This window comes from Choloepus didactylus, chromosome 14 (genome assembly GCF_015220235.1).
Source record: "Choloepus didactylus isolate mChoDid1 chromosome 14, mChoDid1.pri, whole genome shotgun sequence".
NCBI classification, from domain to species: Eukaryota; Metazoa; Chordata; class Mammalia; order Pilosa; family Megalonychidae; genus Choloepus; species Choloepus didactylus.
Genome location: NC_051320.1, coordinates 52418523 through 52437021, shown reverse-complemented (window position 1 = coordinate 52437021; position 18499 = coordinate 52418523). Strand labels below are relative to the sequence as shown.

Sequence of the window (18499 nt, the reverse complement as noted above, 5' to 3'; positions counted from 1 at the left end):
ATTCTTCAAATAAAAATATTTTGAAGACACTGTATAATTGTCCTATAATTCGGTTGTCTTGTTTAAAAATTATGTGCCATCTTGCCTTACACCATGAGGCCTACCCACAGGGTTCCACATCTTCCAAGAAGTCATTCAAAAACTGCCATTCCATAAAGATCCAATTTGATTGAGCAATTAGTTAACAAGTAAAAAGCATTTAGCAACAAAGGCCCGATATATTAGCTAAATATAACTACTTAAAAGAGAGTCACAGGCATTTACAGCTTTGTAGTATCAGCCATGCAGTCATGAAATATGTCAGTAAAAAACAAAGTATCAACATATGCTTTAGTTTCCCAGCAGCTAAAATAAATAACATACAATGGGTTGGCTTAAACAGCGGGAATTTATTGGCTCACGGTTTTGACACTAGAAGAAGTCCAATGTGGAAGTGTTAGCAAGGCAATGCTTTCTCCTCGAAAACTGTAGGATTCTGGGGCTGGCTGCCAGCGATCCTTGGTCCTTGGCTTTTTTGTCACAGGGCAATGCCCATGACAGTGTCTTCTCTTTTCTCTTCCAGGTTCTGTTGACTTCCAGCTTCTGGCTGCTCCATGTAACTTCTTCTGGTCCAATTTCCTTTGCTTATAAGGACTTCAACCATATTGGATTAAGGGCCACCCTCATTCAGTTTGGGGCACACCTTAACTAATAACATCTTCAAAAAGTCCTGTTTACAAACGGGTTCACACCCAAAGGACCATGGGTTGAGACCTGAACATGCCTTTTGTGGGCCCAAGAATATTGTTGGCATACTTCTTTAATCTCACAGACTAGAGAACTGGATATTTCTGAAAGCTTAACAGATGTCATAAAAATGTTTAACCATCATTTGGAAAATCCTTTTAAAATACATTGCAGGTACACGAGAATTCTTGGTTTCAATATAGGCCCCATCATAATGGACCCTTCAGACTGCCTCCTCTCCTACTTCTTATTCCAACACCTGAACTGAATTTGTACTTGTACTTCAAAGTGATCGACTACAGATCTGTAAACATGTCTCCCCAAAACTCAGAACTTAATTTATAATCTCAAGAATAGTAATGTAAAATTATGGAAAGTAAGGAAGCCACTATTTCCACATGAAAAGTATGTGTAAAAATACTAATAAGGGTTCACCTAGACAGATTTTGAGATTCATAACTTTCTGAGACCTGAAGTTACCTTGAAATTTAACTGGGGTCATTGTTGGCTAGTATGAGAATTTTGCTAATGGTTTTCAGCTGTTCCTAATGAGTAACAGGTTTAATGGTCCTCCCAAGGGATGTCCCAGTGATGGGGTAATTTTGACATCTGGATTGTAGCTACCAGAAATGAAGCCAAATTTCTATAAATTTACTTAGGCCACCACAAAATTAAAGTCATACAGGGTGGTACTTCACTATGGTCTATGCTCCAATCAAATTCTTCTAACAATGAAAGAGTGATGGAGTCCTGAAGATCCAAAACCTAACCTAGACAACCAAGATGCCAACGCAACTAGTCAAAACCTATCACATGAACTTGGAACAAGAGTTCAAATTCCTGAAAGCTTCGAGTCTTCTTTGATCCCTCTCTCTCCTTCATCCCCCACATCTAATCAATCCCCAAATATTACAAATTTTACCCCTTAAATATCAATTGAACCCCTGTCCTTTGCTCTATCCCATTATACTCTCTCACATCAGGCCTTCTTTACCTCTTTTTTGGACTATCACAAGTCCTTCCCCATCCTCAACACTACCACTGGTACCCCAGACTCCAGTCCAGCTCCCTCACATTTAACCTCCACAGTGCTGCCAGAGTGAACTACTTGAACTACTGAAAAGTCAGATGTGCCTAAGTTATCACCTCACGACCCCTATTCAATATCCATCTTATGGATAGGCAGGAGGTGTATAATACATTTTAAGAAGATTTTTGCTCAAATTGAGCAAAATAAAACTAGGCCGCCTGGAAAAATTCACTCTTCTATATTAGGTTGTGTTTTGACATGTTACAATAAACAGAATTCTCAAGCACTCCTTCCAATCAGCAGACTCCTGTTCTTTTTCTACTCTCATCTTCCTTCTTCCTATCTTCCCATGCCAAAAGGCAGTACATGCAAACCCCTAAGAACATAAAACTAGTGTCCTCTCCACAATAAGGCCTACTTTAACCTCCCTATTTAAAGTTGCAACCCCCTTCCTATGCCTTATTCCCTTTCCCTTGCTTAATTTTTCCATAGCATTTACCAGCTTCCAGATGTCTTCCCCTACAATAATATAAGCTCCATGGGGATAGAACTTTTTGTCTATTTTATTCGTTAATATTACCCAAGGGCCTGAAAATCATGCCTAACACACAGTATGTGATTGATATGTTTGTGTATTTGTATGTGTGTGTGTGTGTGTGTGTGTGTGTGTGTGTGTGTATAATGAATGAAGAAAAAAAACAACAAAAAAAAAAATGAAAGTATAATACCCCACCCCTGATCACCCTCCAAAAATGTATACTTCCAAGAACTTGTATAATTCTGTAGGACAGAATATTTGATGATAATAATAGTATCTATATTTGTGTGTTTGTTTTTATATTAATGTTCACAGCAACTCTACAAAGTAATTATGAGAACAAGATGGAGATCCAGAGAAATAAGTTCACACAACTCTAAGTGATAAAGCTGAAATATGATTGTTTGAATCCAAGGGTCATGCTCTGCCTATTATCTTCATTGCTATCCTCTCTCACAAATGTAAAATATATCAAAAGAACAACTCAATATTTTCATTTTAAGAAGAATAAGAAGGAAAAGTAAAAATGTATTAAAAGGCTACCTAATTTATCAGTTAGCAGTTATTTTCCTTAGTCTACCAAGGATCTGGCTCATAAATCAGTACGTTGTTATCACACTAGCTCCCTATCTAATAATAGAGGAGCTGGAAGGGGCACTTCACTCTAGGACAAGAGTCATCAGACTCTGAATAATAAAAGGATCAGGTAGTTAATTCTGAAGAGAATGAGGGACTGAAGCTAAAAATACTTATAAAGTGATTCTCTTGGCTACAACCAATTAAATCATATAAAATAAAATAAAAATCCTCAGGTTCCTTTTTATCCTCTGCACCTAATTTTCAAAATTGATTAATTTATTTTTTTAAGCATTTTACCCTGTGTGTAATTACTGCTGCCATCTCCTTAAAGAGGCAGCAGATGCTGACTGCTGCGGTATTGATTCAGATCACCAATTCTAAGGAGAATTTGATAAAGAGACTACAATCTCACACTCTTCTGACTTGATTCCTCCCAAGAACAGTTAAGAATAAGAAGAAAGTAAAGTGAAAAGTTTATAATGATTTCTACTATTTAAAGCAAAAGATCACAAACAGAAAAGTTGTCTCTGGAGCTCAATTCATTGTGATATGTTTAGGAAATTGATTCTGATTTAAGAATAAGAATTAACCCCCAAACAGAAAATACTCTAGCCCCCACCCAAAAGGAAGTCTTAGTTTCTTACTCTTAATAATGTAATCTCACACTGCATGCACTATACAAGATAACGAGGTCTGGTAAAATGATCGACTTTTCCTGAACTCATAGTTATGGAGAAGGGAAAACAGTCCTTCTTGGAAACTCAGTGTTTTGGGCTGAAGTGTTAAGGAAATTTCAAATTCATAGCAAGGCAGAAAAAAGAACATCAGAGCAGGCTTTTCTGAGGATTGTGGAGAATATTATGATTGTGCAATGTTCTTTTCATGGAAGAACAAGTCTTAAAGATTCTAATTAATTCAACAAATGTGCAACCCTCCGGCGTCGAACTGAGCATTGAGTACCATAAAAAGATAAATAAGATCTAGTCCTATCCTTAAAGATCATATAATCTAGAGGAGAAAAATAGGTAATCATTAACTTTCAAATAAACACAGAATGTCACAAGTGCTAAACGAAGGAACCAAATAAAACATTATGAAATTACAACATAAACCATATTAATTCTCTCTGGGGAAACCAAGGAAGTTTCCTATAGGAGGAAGCTTTAAGTGGGCCTTGAAGGATTTTGGTAGCCTGAAAATGATAAAAAGGGCATTCTCAGGTAAAGAACAAAGAAAAGAAGACAAAATAGTTGAAATTGAAATAACTACCTATTTATTTATAGTGAATAGGAGGCTTCCTGTCCTGCCCCAGAACAGACTATGGGACTTCCTAAAATTTTCCAATTTTTAACCAAGACATTTATGGACCCCATCCTCATTCCATGAATTGCAGAAAGGGAGTTCAACTGTCTCCTTGAAGCAATTTGCAGGGGAAAAATAAACTCAGCCCTTAACTGAGTTCAAGTTAGAAGAACAAGGAGCAATGCCTAACTCTTAACATTAGCTAGAGGCCTCTGGCCCATCCTCTTCAAACTGGATCTCCTGAGATCTGGCTCAAATTAAACTTGGTCTGTCCACCTTGCACACAAGCCTGGCCTACTTCATCAAAATCCATGGTGCAGGAAATTCCCATCATCTCTAGAGAGACAGCTGTCTGCCAGTCGGAGCAGTGTCAACAGCCATCATGCCACACTGACACCTGAGAACCAGCTGCAGGCAAAGCAACCTGTCTACACCGACCTCGAAAATGTAGAATTTACACAGAAACTTTTGTTGTGTAATGGCAAGAAACCTACCGTAGAACCATTATGCTTAACTTGACACTTAAATTGCACAGGGATTAAATCCAGCCACATGCAGCAGCAATGAGCATAGAACACAGACTAGTCCTCAAATCTGATTACCTTAAAATCCAAGCTGCTTCCATTGGTATTGCTGCAGCATAAACAGGCAGTCAGATTTTGGAGTACCTTGATTACTTTTAAAAGCTATCAATAGGAATATCTGTGCCATAAACCATGTGTTTGTACTCTTTAGAAAAACAACTTAGTTGTTTTGAACAATAGCTGTTTTGAAACACTGTGGAACATGGTTGCTTTCTCCCCAATCACTGGATATTTCCTTGTGATAGTGATTTGTGTGGATGATTGAGGGCTTTCGCAATAACCACTGTCATCTAGTATATGTGTGAAAACAAGCAATGAAAAAGCAGTATCCACCTCAGTCAGCTTGAAGCGATATCTAAGGAGTAAAATCCACAGGCCTTAATGATGGGTGGAATACAGAGACTTGGGGAAGAAATGTTCCTTGAGCTTATAACTACAGTAGAATAAAACAGGGCTAGTTATCATTATGTGGGGCTCACGGTCAGACCGACGTCCCTGAGAAGGTGAGATCTGAAAAATGAGTGCTAATTGATTAGGGACAGGGAGGATGGGAGCCCAAGACAGGACTAAGAATAAAGCAGGCAGAGAGTGAGGGAGAAAATGGCATGAGATAAGGCTGGCGAAATTTGCAGGGTGAGGTCATGGGGGAGCCTTTTAGTTTCATGAAGGGATTTGGGTGGGAAAAGAGAAGTCAGGCAAACTCAGATTTACATTTTGAAATATCAGTAGGCTTCATGTAACAAAATGGTTGGAGGAGGTAAGAAAAGATATGGGAGTTGTTTAGGGGATGACTGCCTCATCCTAGGTGAGAAATGATGGTGGCTTGGACTAGGCAGGGCAGTGCAGGTAAAGAACAGCCCACTTCGAGAATCTGGGTAGATGACACATCATTTACTGCAGTGGGGAAACTGGCTTTGTGGAGTTGGCACTCCACTAACCATACTGCTTAATCTATGTAATGATTTCTTTTCCTGGGGAAAACTGTAGGTAAACTGAAATTTAGCAATCAAATCATTCAAAAAGAAGAAGACATTTTAAAACTTATGGTTAAAAAACCTTCAGTGAAACAAGCAACCAACTCACTCTAACTTTTTTACAAACAAGATATTTATTATATTGCATTATGCATTCTTCGAAACATGCTTAAACAGGGTATTTCTGCATCAGTAGCAAAAATTGGCTATCATTAAGTACCCAGGCTTGAACAATGACTATAAAGCTCAATAGCCTTTTGATCCTTAATAAGTTGCTTAACTTTTCCCAGCCTGTAAAATGGAAATCACAATAATACTGGCATCACCAGGCTTCTTACCAGCAATAGATGAGATGATGGAGGTAAAATTTCTTTGTACCTTATGAAGTGCTGTAAGACAGTAAATGTAAGGTATTATATTAGCCAGGGTTCTCCACAGAACCGATAGATAGATAGATAGATAGATAGATAGATAGATAGATAGGAAGTGGCTCACATGACCATGAGAATTGGCAAGTTCAAATTCCGTAGGGAGGCCACAAACTGGGAACTCGGATGAAGGTTTTGATAATTCCCCCAGAAGAAGACAGCTGGCTAAAATAGATAGAAATTATTCTTTCCAACTGCTGAAATCATCACTTCTCCCTTTAAGGCCTTCAACTGACTGGATGAGACTTCTCTCATTACTGAAGGAAATCTCCTTTGTTGATTATAGTCAGCCATAGATGCAATCAATTGACTAATGATTTAAACCCATGAAATACCCTCACAGCAACAATCAGGCCAGTACTTGCTTGACCAAACAAGTGGACACGTGAACTTAACCATCATAAGTTATATAAGGATTCCGGACATATATTGAATGGGTATAAACACTAATTATCTGATTTATTTCAAATTTTACTTCAAATTACCAGGAATAAAATAAAAAGAAGAAATGACTCAGCAAAAACAAGCCTATTGGCTCAAAAGAGAATCTATCGAGGCGGGGCAAGATGGCAGACTGGTGAGCTGTATGTTTTAGTTACTCCTCCAGGAAAGTAGGTAAAAAGCCAGGAACTGCGTGGACTGGACACCACAGAGCAATCTGTCTTTGGGCATACTTCATACAACACTCATGAAAACGTGGAACTGCTGAGATCAGCGAAATCTGTAAGTTTTTGCGGCCAGGGGACCCGCGCCCCTCCCTGCCAGGCTCAGTCCCGGGGGAGGAGGGGCTGTCAGCTCCAGGAAGGAGAAGGGAGAATTGCAGTGGCTGCTCTTGCCGGAAACTCATTCTACTGATTCAAACTCCAACCATAGATAGACTGAGGCCAGACACCAGAGACTCTGAGAGCAGCCAGCCCAGCAGAGAGGAGACAGGCATAGAAAAAAAACAACACGAAAAACTCCAAAATAAAAGCAGAGGATTTTTGGAGTTCTGGTGAACACAGAAAGGGGAAGGGCGGAGATCAGGCATTGAGGCGCATATGCAAATCCCGAAGCAAGGCTGATCTCTCTGCCCTGGGCACTTTTCCTTAATGGCCCTGGTTGCTTTGTCTATTAGCATTTCAATAACCCATTAGATCTCTGAGGAGGGCCGTTTTTTTTTTTTTTTTGTTTTTTGTTTTAAATCCTTTTTGCTTTTTCTAAAACAATTACTCTAAGAAGCTCAATACAGAAAGCTTCAAAGAATTGAAATTTGGGCACGTCAAGTCAAGAGCAGAACTAAGAGAGCTCTGAGACAAAAGGCAATAATCCAGTGGCTGAGAAAATTCACTAAACAACACAACTTCCCAAGAAAAGGGGGGTGTCCGCTCACAGCCACCATCCGGGTGGACAGGAAACACTCCTGCCCATCGCCAGCCCCATAGCCCAGAGCTGCCCCAGACAACCCAGTGTGACGGAAGTGCTTCAAATAACAGGCACACACCACAAAACTGGGCGTGGACATTAGCCTTCCCTGCAACCTCAGCTGAATGTCCCAGAGCTGGGAAGGAGGAGCAGTGTGAATTAACAGAGCCCCATTCAGCCATCATTTGAGCAGACTGGGAGCCTCCCAACACAGCCCAGCAGCCCAGAACTGCCCTGGGGGGACGGCACTCACCTGCGACATAGCACAGTCATCCCTCAACAGAGGACCCGGGGTGCACAGCCTGGAAGAGGGGCCCACTTGCAAGTCTCAGGAGCCATACGCCAATACCAAAGACTTGTGGGTCAGTGGCAGAGACAAACTGTGGCAGGACTGAACTGAAGGATTAGACTATTGCAGTAGCTTTAAAACTCTAGGATCATCAGGGAGATTTGATTGTTAGGGCCACCCCCCCCTCCCCGACTGCCCAGAAACACGCCCCACATACAGGGCAGGCAACACCAACTACACACGCAAGCTTGGGACACCAATTGGGCCCCACAAGACTCACTCCCCCACTCACCAAAAAGGCTAAGCAGGGGAGATCTGGCTTGTGGAGAACAGGTGGCTCGTGGACGCCACCTGCTGGTTAGTTAGAGAAAGTGTACTCCACGAAGCTGTAGATCTGATAAATTAGAGATAAGGACTTCAACTGGTCTACAAACCCTAAAAGAACCCTATCAAGGTCAGCAAATGCCACGAGGCCCAAAACAACAGAAAATTATAAAGCATATGAAAAAACCAGACGATATGGATAACCCAAGCCCAAGCACCCAAATCAAAAGACCAGAAGAGACACACCTAGAGCAGCTACTCAAAGAACTAAAGATGAACAATGAGACCCTAGTACGGGATATGAAGGAAATCAAGAAGACCCTAGAAGAGCATAAAGAAGACATTGCAAGACTAAATAAAAAAATGGATGATCTTATGGAAATTAAAGAAACTGTTGACCAAATTAAAAAGATTCTGGACACTCATAGTACAAGACTAGAGGAAGTTGAACAACGAATCAGTGACCTGGAAGATGACAGAATGGAAAATGAAAACATAAAAGAAAGAATGGGGAAAAAAATTGAAAAACTCGAAATGGACCTCAGGGATATGATAGATAATATGAAACGTCCGAATATAAGACTCATTGGTGTCCCAGAAGGGGAAGAAAAGGGTAAAGGTCTAGGAAGAGTATTCAAAGAAATTGTTGGGGAAAACTTCCCAAATCTTCTAAACAACATAAATACACAAATCATAAATGCTCAGCGAACTCCAAATAGAATAAATCCAAAAAAAACCCACTCCGAGACATATACTGATCACACTGTCAAACATAGAAGAGAAGGAGCAAGTTCTGAAAGCAGCAAGAGAAAAGCAATTCACCACATACAAAGGAAACAGCATAAGACTAAGTAGTGACTACTCAGCAGCCACCATGGAGGCGAGAAGGCAGTGGCACGATATATTTAAAATTCTGAGTGAGAGGAATTTCCAGCCAAGAATACTTTATCCAGCAAAGCTCTCCTTCAAATTTGAGGGAGAGCTTAAATTTTTCACAGACAAAGAAATGCTGAGAGAATTTGCTAACAAGAGACCTGCCCTACTGGAGATACTAAAGGGAGCCCTACAGACAGAGAAACAAAGACAGGACAGAGAGACTTGGAGAAAGGTTCAGTACTAAAGAGATTCGGTATGGGTACAATAAAGGATATTAATAGAGAGAGGGAAAAATATGGCAAACATAATCCAAAGGATAAGATGGCCGATTCAAGAAATGCCTTCACGGTTTTAACGTTGAATGTAAATGGATTAAACTCCCCAATTAAAAGATATAGATTCGCAGAATGGATCAAAAAAAATGAACCATCAATATGTTGCATACAAGAGACTCATCTTAGACACAGGGACACAAAGAAACTGAAAGTGAAAGGATGGAAAAAAATATTTCATGCAAGCTACAGCCAAAAGAAAGCAGGTGTAGCAATATTAATCTCAGATAAAATAGACTTCAAATGCAGGGATGTTTTGAGAGACAAAGAAGGCCACTACATACTAATAAAAGGGGCAATTCAGCAAGAAGAAATAACAATCGTAAATGTCTATGCACCCAATCAAGGTGCCACAAAATACATGAGAGAAACATTGGCAAAACTAAAGGAAGCAATTGATGTTTCCACAATAATTGTGGGAGACTTCAACACATCACTCTCTCCTATAGATAGATCAACCAGACAGAAGACCAATAAGGAAATTGAAAACCTAAACAATCTGATAAATGAATTAGATTTAACAGACATCTACAGGACATTACATCCCAAATCAACAGGATACACATACTTTTCTAGTGCTCACGGAACTTTCTCCAGAATAGATCATATGCTGGGACATAAAACAAGCCTCAATAAATTTAAAAAGATTGAAATTATTCAAAGCACATTCTCTGACCACAATGGAATACAATTAGAAGTCAATAACCATCAGAGACTTAGAAAATTCACAAATACCTGGAGGTTAAACAACACACTCCTAAACAATCAGTGGGTTAAAGAAGAAATAGCAAGAGAAATTGCTAAATATATAGAGACGAATGAAAATGAGAACACAACATACCAAAACCTATGGGATGCAGCAAAAGCAGTGCTAAGGGGAAAATTTATAGCACTAAACGCATATATTAAAAAGGAAGAAAGAGCCAAAATCAAAGAACTAATGGATCAACTGAAGAAGCTAGAAAATGAACAGCAAACCAATCCTAAACCAAGTACAAGAAAAGAAATAACAAGGATTAAAGCAGAAATAAATGACATAGAGAACAAAAAAACAATAGAAAGGATAAATATCACCAAAAGTTGGTTCTTTGAGAAGATCAACAAGATTGACAAGCCCCTAGCTAGACTGACAAAATCAAAAAGAGAGAAGACCCATATAAACAAAATAATGAATGAAAAAGGTGACATAACTGCAGATCCTGAAGAAATTAAAAAAATTATAAGAGGATATTATGAACAACTGTATGGCAACAAACTGGATAATGTAGAGGAAATGGACAATTTCCTGGAAACATATGAACAACCTAGACTGACCAGAGAAGAAATACAAGACCTCAACCAACCCATCACAAGCAAAGAGATCCAATCAGTCATCAAAAATCTTCCCACAAATAAATGCCCAGGGCCAGATGGCTTCACAGGGGAATTCTACCAAACTTTCCAGAAAGAACTGACACCAATCTTACTCAAACTCTTTCAAAACATTGAAAAAAATGGAACACTACCTAATTCATTTTATGAAGCTAACATCAATCTAATACCAAAACCAGGCAAAGATGCTACAAAAAAGGAAAACTACCGGCCAATCTCCCTAATGAATATTGATGCAAAAATCCTCAACAAAATACTTGCAAATCGAATCCAAAGACACATTAAAAAAATCATACACCATGACCAAGTGGGGTTCATTCCAGGCATGCAAGGATGGTTCAACATAAGAAAAACAATCAATGTATTACAACACATTAAAAACTCGAAAGGGAAAAATCAATTGATCATCTCAATAGATGCTGAAAAAGCATTTGACAAAATCCAACATCCCTTTTTGATAAAAACACTTCAAAAGGTAGGAATTGAAGGAAACTTCCTCAACATGATAAAGAGCATATATGAAAAACCCACAGCCAGCATAGTACTCAATGGTGAGAGACTGAAAGCCTTCCCTCTAAGATCAGGAACAAGACAAGGATGCCCGCTGTCACCACTGTTATTCAACATTGTGCTGGAAGTGCTAGCCAGGGCAATCTGGCAAGACAAAGAAATAAAAGGCATCCAAATTGGAAAAGAAGAAGTAAAACTGTCATTGTTTGCAGATGATATGATCTTATATCTAGAAAACCCTGAGAAATCAACGATACACCTACTAGAGCTAATAAACAAATTTAGCAAAGTAGCGGGATACAAGATTAATGCACATAAGTCAGTAATGTTTCTATATGCTAGAAATGAACAAACTGAAGAGACACTCAAGAAAAAGATACCATTTTCAATAGCAACTAAAAAAATCAAGTACCTAGGAATCAACTTAACCAAAGATGTAAAAGACCTATACAAAGAAAACTACATAACTCTACTAAAAGAAATAGAAGGGGACCTTAAAAGATGGAAAAATATTCCATGTTCATGGATAGGAAGGCTAAATGTCATTAAGATGTCAATTCTACCCAAACTCATCTACAGATTCAATGCAATCCCAATCAAAATTCCAACAACCTACTTTGCAGACTTGGAAAAGCTAGTTATCAAATTTATTTGGAAAGGGAAGATGCCTCGAATTGCTAAAGACACTTTAAAAAAGAAAAACGAAGTGGGAGGACTTACACTCCCTGACTTTGAAGCTTATTATAAAGCCACAGTTGCCAAAACAGCATGGTACTGGCACAAAGATAGACATATAGATCAATGGAATCGAATTGAGAATTCAGAGATAGACCCTCAGATCTATGGCCGACTGATCTTTGATAAGGCCCCCAAAGTCACCGAACTGAGCCATAATGGTCTTTTCAACAAATGGGGCTGGGAGAGTTGGATATCCATATCCAAAAGAATGAAAGAGGACCCCTACCTCACCCCCTACACAAAAATTAACTCAAAATGGACCAAAGATCTCAATATAAAAGAAAGTACCATTAAACTCCTAGAAGATAATGTAGGAAAACATCTTCAAGACCTTGTATTAGGAGGCCACTTCCTAGACTTTACACCCAAAGCACAAGCAACAAAAGAGAAAATAGATAAATGGGAACTCCTCAAGCTTAGAAGTTTCTGCACCTCAAAGGAATTTCTCAAAAAGGTAAAGAGGCAGCCAACTCAATGGGAAAAAATTTTTGGAAACCATGTATCTGACAAAAGACTGATATCTTGCATATATAAAGAAATCCTACAACTCAATGACAATAGTACAGACAGCCCAATTATAAAATGGGCAAAAGATATGAAAAGACAGTTCTCTGAAGAGGAAATACAAATGGCCAAGAAACACATGAAAAAATGTTCAGCTTCACTAGCTATTAGAGAGATGCAAATTAAGACCACAATGAGATACCATCTAACACCGGTTAGAATGGCTGCCATTAAACAAACAGGAAACTACAAATGCTGGAGGGGATGTGGAGAAATTGGAACTCTTATTCATTGTTGGTGGGACTGTATAATGGTTCAGCCACTCTGGAAGTCAGTCTGGCAGTTCCTTAGAAAACTAGAGATAGAGCTACCATTCGATCCAGCGATTGCACTTCTCGAGATATACCCGGAAGATCGGAAAGCAGTGACACGAACAGATATCTGCACGCCAATGTTCATAGCAGCATTATTCACAATTGCCAAGAGATGGAAACAACCCAAATGTCCATCAACAGATGAGTGGATAAATAAAATGTGGTATATACACACGATGGAATACTACGCGGCAGTAAGAAGGAACGATCTGGTGAAACATATGACAACATGGATGAACCTTGAAGACATAATGCTGAGCGAAATAAGCCAGGCACAAAAAGAGAAATATTATATGCTACCACTAATGTGAACTTTGAAAAATGTAAAACAAATGGTTTATAATGTAGAATGTAGGGGAACTAGCAGTAGAGAGCAATTAAGGAAGGGGGAACAATAATCCAAGAAGAACAGATAAGCTATTTAACGTTCTGGGGATGCCCAGAAATGACTATGGTCTGTTAATTTCTGATGGATGTAGTAGGAACAAGTTCACTGAAATGTTGCTATAGTATGTAACTTTCTTGGGGTAAAGTAGGAACATGTTGGAAGTTAAGCAGTTATCTTAGGTTAGTTGTCTTTTTCTTACTCCCTTGCTATGGTCTCTTTGAAATGTTCTTTTATTGTATGTTTGTTTTCTTTTTAACTTTTTTTTTCATACAGTTGATTTGAAAAAAGAAGGGAAAGTTAAAAAAAAAAAAAAAAGAAAAAAGACAAACAAGGAAAAAAAAAAAAAAAAAAACGATGTAGTGCCCCCTTGAGGAGCCTGTGGAGAATGCAGGGGTATTCGCCTACCCCACCTCCATGGTTGCTAACATGACCACAGACATAGGGGACTGGTGGTTTGATGGGTTGAGCCCTCTACCATAAGTTTTACCCTTGGGAAGACGGTTGCGGCAAAGGAGAGGCTAGGCCTCCCTGTATTTGTGCCTAAGAGTCTCCTCCTGAATGCCTCTTTGTTGCTCAGATGTGGCCCTCTCTCTCTGGCTAAGCCAACTTGAAAGGTGAAATCACTGCCCTCCCCCCTACGTGGGATCAGACACCCAGGGAAGTGAATCTCCCTGGCAACGTGGAATATGACTCCCGGGGAGGAATGTAGACCCGGCATCGTGGGATGGAGAACATCTTCTTGACCAAAAGGGGGATGTGAAAGGAAATGAAATAAGCTTCAGTGGCAGAGAGATTCCAAAACGAGCCGAGAGATCACTCTGGTGGGCACTCTTACGCACACTTTAGACAACCTTTTTTAGGTTCTAAAGAATTGGGGTAGCTGGTGGTGGATACCTGAAACTATTAAACTACAACCCAGAACCCATGAATCTCGAAGACAGTTGTATAAAAATGTAGCTTATGAGGGGTGACAGTGGGATTGGGAATGCCATAAGGACCAAACTCCACTTTGTCTAGTTTATGGATCGATGTGTAGAAAAGTAGGGGAAGCAAACAAACAGACAAAGGTACCTAGTGTTCTTTTTTACTTCAATTGCTCTTTTTCACTCTAATTATTATTCTTGTTATTTTTGTGTGTGTGCTAATGAAGGTGTCAGGGATTGATTTAGGTGATGAATGTACAACTATGTAATGGTACTGTAAACAATCGAAAGTACAATTTGTTTTGTATGACTGCGTGGTATGTGAATATATCTCAATAAAATGATGATTAAAAAAAAAAAAAAAGAATAAAGGATATTTTACTAAAAAAAAAAAAAAAAAAAAAAAGAGAATCTATCACATCAAAAGCATCAGAGGCTATGTTAATTCATGTCAGTTTTTACTAAAGCAATAATTTAAGCAATATATTATAAAGGCCCCCACTCAGGCTAGGCAGAGAAGCTGAGGAGATGTTCTGGGTCCACTTAGAGTCAAGAGGTATAGAAGTAGTGATTGAGAAGTGGGAAAGAGGCCTTTTGGAGAAGCAGCAACAGAAGAACATAGCGGGGGAGAAAAAGATGCCAGTGGTCCTATACAAAATTAGACCTACTATATTCTATTATTCCCTATCCCCTTCCCTATAAAAGGATAAAATCTGTCAATTATCTTGTAAGCTACAGCACCTCAGAGAGAAGAATATACTCCCAGGTCTATTGACACTGGGCTTGGCCATGTGACTTGCTCCCACCAGTGGAATGTGAATGGGCAGGATATATGGTCACAGCTGAGCAGGCGCTTTAAAAGCCATTGCAAGCCTTGCCTTTAACTCTTAAGAGCTCTTTCCTTCATCCACGAAAATGGCATGTCGCAGATGGAGCTGCTCCTTCAGCCTGGGTTCTGGAGTGAAAAAATACCTGCACCAGAAGCAAAGACGCTACCAACAGGCAGCCAACATTTTACACACACACACACACACACACATATACACACATACACACACACATATATATATGGTGAACAAGAAATAAATCTTCATAATTTTAAGTCAGTTGTTTGCTACCAGAATATTATTTAGTGACAGATAACTAATGCAGGGGCCCTGACTTTCTGAACTTAAAGTCTCTATTACAGCATTTCACAATCAATAGCTGATGACAGATAAGCTATAAAATAAATATATTTGATACCTTAGGGAAGACAGTGAAAATTAGAGAACTAGTTTCCTCTTCATATTCTACAACAAAGTGATCAAATGATGAACACCAAACAGCAGAAAACAAACAAATCTGAGGAAGAATTTGGTAAGCCTCAGTGATTTAACACATGCAGACTAAATGACAAAGAATTTTAAATAGGAGATAAACCCTAGAGATCATTCAAATAGAGAGTTTTGGCAGCTCCAGTTGACTTACCCACCCACTGTCATTTCTGAAAGATACAAGCAGCCCTGAAGTACTGTTAAATAATTCTATACACTTTCAGTAGATTTCAATATTTCATCTCTAAATGCATTTTCCAGCTTTGAAAAACAAGGGCAAAAATAGTAGAAATTGATATGCTTATGTTTGTATCAAGTACAAAACAATGTTATTACAGTTTTATATGTGAAAGATAAAATAACTCCATGACAGCTTGGCATTCCAAAATGAGCTTTTTTATTTTGCTATGTTTTGAAATGTTAACTTTCCTAAGCTCTTCTTAAAGAAGTAAAGCTTGGGGGGAAATATTGTTAAAAGCAGAATTTCGGCACCAAATAATAAGAAACGTGGCTCACTCCCCACTACATGGGATCAGACACCCAGGGGAGTGAATCTCCCTGGCAACGTGGAATATGACTCCTGGGGAGGAATCTAGACCCGGCATCGTGGGATGGAGAACATCTTCTTGACCAAAAGGGGGATGTGAAAGGAAATGAAATAAGCTACGGTGGCAGAGAGATTCCAAAGGGAGCCAAGGGGTCACTCTGGTGGGCACTCTTAATGCACAATACAGACGGCACTTTTTGGGTTCTAGTGAATTGGATTAGCTAGCAGAAAATACCTGGGGCTGTCAGACAACAACCCAGAACCCATGAATCTTGAAGACAATTGTGTAAGAATGTAGCTCATGAGGGGTGACAATGCGATTGCGAAAGCCATGCGGACCACACTCCCCTTTGTCTAGTTTATGGATGGATGAGTAGAAAAAATGGGGGAAGGAAAAAAACAAACAAAGGCACTCAGTGTTCTTTTTTACTTTAATTGCTCTTTTTCACTTTAATTATTATTCTTGTTGTTTTTGTGTGTGTGGTAATGAAGGTGTCAGGGATTGATTTTGGTGATGAATGCACAACTATGTAATGGTACTGTGAACAATCGAATGTACACTTTGTTTTGTATGAATGTATGGTATGTGAATATATCTCAATAAAATGAATTTAAAAAAATAAAAAATAAAAGAACACATTAACATATTAAAAAAACAAAGAAACATGGCTCAGTTTCATGATTCAGATTGGAAAAACAATTTGCCGCTAGAAGATTTTAGAGGCATCATAGAAAAATATCCGAACCATGACTTAAATATGAAAATTTCCTGGATGCCATTTTATTAAAGCCCATTGGCTGGAAGGACGCAATCCAATTATCAATTAATTAAAAGCCAGCACCATACAGTTTAAGGAGGATGGAGTAAAGTGTAATGGCATAAAAGAAATAGCATTTGGTGCTTCATCATTTTGCCAAGTCATAATGATGCTGGAGAGCCCCTGTGCATTCTCAGAGAGGTCAAGACCTCAACCAGGGGCTGATGCCACGAGGGTTCTTGACTTAGTCACAGGAAAGAATTAAAGGAATAGTCAGTGTGTACAGCAAAGAAAAGTTTGATGTGCAGTGAAAGAACACACTCTAAGGGGGTGAGTGCAGGCATTCCCCAGGGGAGGAGAAGCACTCACAGGGATGGGGAGTCCTGGGAGGGGGCCCTTCCCCTTTTGGTTATGCTAATGAGGGATAGAGGAGCTGTACCTTTCAATGGTTCTTTTCCAGAGCCAACTGAAGTGAGGACTAGGTGTGTGTGGTCCAAAAGAAATCTCCTGTTATGGGTCTTAGGGTCACTTCTCCCTCCCTCACTCCCTAGCTAACTGTCTCAATAAGTTCCCCTTTTGGGTGACCACCCCAGCTATTCCTACCATCATAACCACAACTAGTAAGGCATGCGCCTCCAGAGTTTGGATAGTAAGAGCCACTCCTAGCTTCTCCAAATAGTCCTTGCCACTACTGCTTTTCATTCTATATAGTTTAAACCTACCAAACCCCAGGATCCATGGGGAATTCCTACCACACCCTCTGGGTCACAGTAAAGGCAAGCCTTGGGGAGACACATGAGCTTCTCTCCCCTCTTTCCTTCCTGGATCCTCAGGGAGCCTATGTTAAGTAAGCTCTGCCCCTCTGCTGCCTTCATTCCTCCCCTTCCTTTTCTAGGCTCTCTGATCTAATAAAGTTGTCTTTTCATGCATTCTCGACTGGCTAACTATCTATTTGTGCCTCATCACCCAAAGAACTTCCATATAACATCTAAATGTAAGAACGTTAGCCATATTTTATAGGTGAGAAAATTGAGAAAGTTTCAAGCATCTTACCAAACCAGAAAGTGGCAGCACTTGGACTTGAATCCAGGTCAGACCGATTCTAAACCCATGCTCTCTTCACCCCATTCCACGTAACACTCCTACTTAACTTAAATCAGCAGGTTTTCATATGTTTTCTAGTACTTTCTAAACAGGAGTCATACATTCTGTCTTGTTCCACAACTTCCTGGTGTGAGGGTTAATTTTATATGTCAACCTGGCCAAGCTACAGAAGCCAGTTACTGAATCAAATATTAATCTAGATGCTGCTTTTGAAGGTATTTTGTAGATGTGGTTAATATCTACAACCAGATGAATTTCAGTAAAGGCGATTACTCTCTATGACGTTGGTGGGCCTCATCCAATCAGCTCAAAGGCCTTACAAGCAGAAACTGAGGACATCATCAAGATGGAGGAGAAAGAAACCCTCATGAACATTTTCTCTTAGAGGCAGCTAAATAAAAGGACAGATTCAACTTGTTTGGAACTCTGTAGGACAACAGAGACTAAACAAATACTCCACAAATGATTCAATTTAAAAAAAGAGGTAGGAGAGAAGCACAGACCTACCAGTCAGGCCCCTCCCCCAAACTAGGCCCCCAGACAGTTGAAGACACACACAGCAGCAGCGTTCGGGCCTGGG

At 39.4% G+C, this 18499-nt stretch overlaps 1 protein-coding gene across 2 annotated transcripts in view; it reads right to left on the bottom strand.

Moving 5' to 3' along the window:
• Positions 1-18499, bottom strand: part of CPQ (carboxypeptidase Q) — a 533282-nt gene that overhangs the window by 353650 nt on the left and 161133 nt on the right. The gene's annotated exons all lie outside the window — the stretch shown is intronic.